The following is a 3,251-nucleotide window of genomic DNA, read 5'->3' as shown; positions in this document are numbered from 1 at the left end:
TTTTGGGAGATTTTAGGATACTTTATAACAAAAAAAAAATTGTCTTTAGAACTCTAATGACGATGATAGATGCTCTCGACTTCTCATCAATTTTTCATGAGACTGACCGTCATTCAATCATTAAATTCATCGCTTACCTTGTCTATTGGAAGAAGATGAAGTCTGTAAGAGCCTAAGAAGCAAATGTTAGAGAAAAACCAAGGTGGAAGTATCGAAACATAGGTAAATGATGGAGGTGTTGTCTTTTGTACGCATTGCTCTAGCTTCATTCAACAGACCGTTTGCTATCTTCTCTGCAACATTCTATGTCCCTCTTTCTCTTTCATCTGTTCCATTTGTTTTATACATAGACACTACATTAGATCCAGGTTCTAAGACATACTACTAACAAATGTATTGATGATTCAAAAAAAATTGTTTACCTGAAGTACAAGCTGCGCAGCTTTCTTCAGACTTACCACATCCCATAACCCATCACAACAGAATTTCTTTTTTTTTTGGTTTAATGTTAAATTCATCACTACAGATTTTTTTTCTTTCAGTTACTGAAATAAGCAAAAAATAATGAGAACAAGGGATGTGGTAAGTCTGAAGAAATTGATTGAAAGCAGAGTCATATATAAGCGTATTTGCCCATGCCTAAATGTTTTACCGTAATCACTTGTGAATCTCCGTAGGCGGAACGTACACAGAGACAAGGAGGTATGGTGATGTGTGCGTCTGTTCTTGTCATCGTCTGCTTCATCATGCTAGTACTCTTAATCCTAAAGGAAATTCTCTTGTGACCCAAGAAAAAATGTGATAATTCATCATTATCCTATGTTTTAATTCTTATTTGTTTTATACCAGCGATCACTTGCTACTGATCTCCAAAACCTTTCTATGGAGCTTCGCAAGAAATAGTCTACATATTTGAAACGCTTGAGACAGCAAAAAGAGGTATGTTATGACTCTCTGTACATTTCCTATGCTTGAGCGAGCCTTAACTATTTGTGACGCTGAAGTTGCTCATTTGTCGAGTCTCTTGTTCTATTCTTCACCTGCACTTTTGTTTATATGAACTTTATTATGCTCTTGTTAGTTAGGCATGAACACTTATTAATGTTAAACCCACGCTAAATACGCTTAAACATTTACGCATGAGCAAATACGCTTATAAACAAACTGAGCAAAACGTTTATGTGTTTAACTAGTCAACTGAGAAAATACGCTATATATGACTCTGCGAAGAGCTAGAAGATGTGTCGAAGTGAGACTTCAATTTTGATTTCCTAGGAAATACAGTTTTTTCTTTTTTATGAAATCCTGTAAAATTCTACTTTAAAGGGTATGATTTTGAGTGAGAGTATTTTTAACTAAAAAACAAATCAAAAATCTCCTAAAATCATTCAAAGTAGTAGTTTTTAAAAAAGTTGTGATATTTTGAATAACAAGTGATTTTAAGAATACTCTAAAATCTTCTAAAATACCAAGTTCAATACCCCTCCTATATGTAAATATTGTATTTCCAAAGTGTAATTAGATTTTTATTCTTAAAACAAGTATAAAATTTATTCTTAACATTTAATGAACAAAAACCATTAATTTAAGTGAAGACATATTTGGAGCCACTTGCTTTAATTCTTTTCTTCTTGTGTTTATATATTATCTAGCTATCACCGTATGTTATTTACGTTTTTGTTTTCTTATATCGTTCTTAGTGGTCTTCAAGGATACATGGGGAAACATCCATCTACTCTTGACTCCAAACCTCTTCAAGTAGCCCTTTCATCTTAATCAGTTGTGCATATTAGTTTTTTGGTGGTCTTGCCTATGATAATGGTGATTGGCCTTGAGAAGGGATTCCCTAGAGCATTGTTTGATGCAGAGCAACTGGTCGTGGTTTTCGTAAGAAATTATTTGTTGCATGTTAGATATTTCATAAGAAATTGGTAAGATTCGTAGGAATTAGACAATAATTCCCTACCATATTTCCAACTACAAACTTTTCAATTTCCTACAAATATTATACAATTATTGTTTAATATGTAATCTGAAGACATTTTTCCATCAACTTTTTTCCACATTATTTTCTTTCATTTTGCTTATGTTTTGCTTAGAAAATTTCCTACAATTTTTTATACCATTTTTATATGTTATTAATTCCTATTTCCTATGAACACTAATTTTTGTCAAAATTAAGTAGGTTTTTGGTAGGCAAATTTTCCTAACAAATCTTTCGTTTGACAATACATAGGAAAACATGATGTTTTAAGGAGCGTCAATCTCATTGTATTCCTTGTAGTTTTTGCAAGTCTCCTCACCATAACAGTTTTGAATGTACTAACTTTGAACACATCTTCATTTGCGTGAGTAAATTCATTTCAACTGGATAGGGAATCAACTTGTAAGTCCTCTAGTTTCTATCTCTTCTATACTTTTGAGAGTTTTATTGTATCTTGTTAAAAACCTATAATACATGTGTCTCTCATTCCTTGAAGATTGCACAAGTATGTAAGCCATTAAGTCAAATGACTAGGGCTCTGGTCATTCATGAGGACTCTTGTTTGCTTTGGTAGCTTTATTGGCATGGTTCTCGTTCATGTCTGAAATCCAAACAATGATACTCTTTAACCAAGACTTTAGCCGAGGTTTACAAATTTCTTACATCTTTGGTGGCCATACCCCTAGCGGAGTGTGAAAACTGATTCGCCACTTTTATTCACTGTGTTTATGTGTTTGTTTGACATATCGACAATTGCACGCTATATATTTGATACAAAGGTTATTATCATATTAATCTATTGCTTACGTATTATTATTGTTTTAATATTGGTACCTAAGGTTAGATAAAAGACTAATTATTAATTTGCGGTACCCTTCGAAACAAGTTATTCGTAACTAAAAAAAAAATTAACATGTATCTGTTTGCTTTGTTTAGTATTTAGTATTTAATATTGTATAATTATATTTTGATTGTTACATATATGATTAAATCCACAATATACTACAAAAAAATTTGTTTTTTTACATAATATTAATGTAATCAATTTAATTAGTTATATTTGTTACTCTAATATTGATACTATTCACAAAAGAAAAAATACTTAGGTTCACCCGTAGGGGTGAACCTTTGTATTCACCCTCTTCCTTCTCAACCAATTAGAATGTTTTATCTAATATCTTATTTAAAAAATAAATCATAACTAAATTAAAAAGCAAAACTAATTAAGGAAACAAATTCTGTATACTTTTTTTAAAGAAAGTTAAAT

The sequence above is a fragment of the Camelina sativa genome, chromosome 7, assembly GCF_000633955.1.
Source record: "Camelina sativa cultivar DH55 chromosome 7, Cs, whole genome shotgun sequence".
Taxonomy (NCBI): Eukaryota; Viridiplantae; Streptophyta; class Magnoliopsida; order Brassicales; family Brassicaceae; genus Camelina; species Camelina sativa.
The sequence above is the reverse complement of the archived record's forward strand: the minus strand, read 5'-3'. Positions refer to the sequence as shown.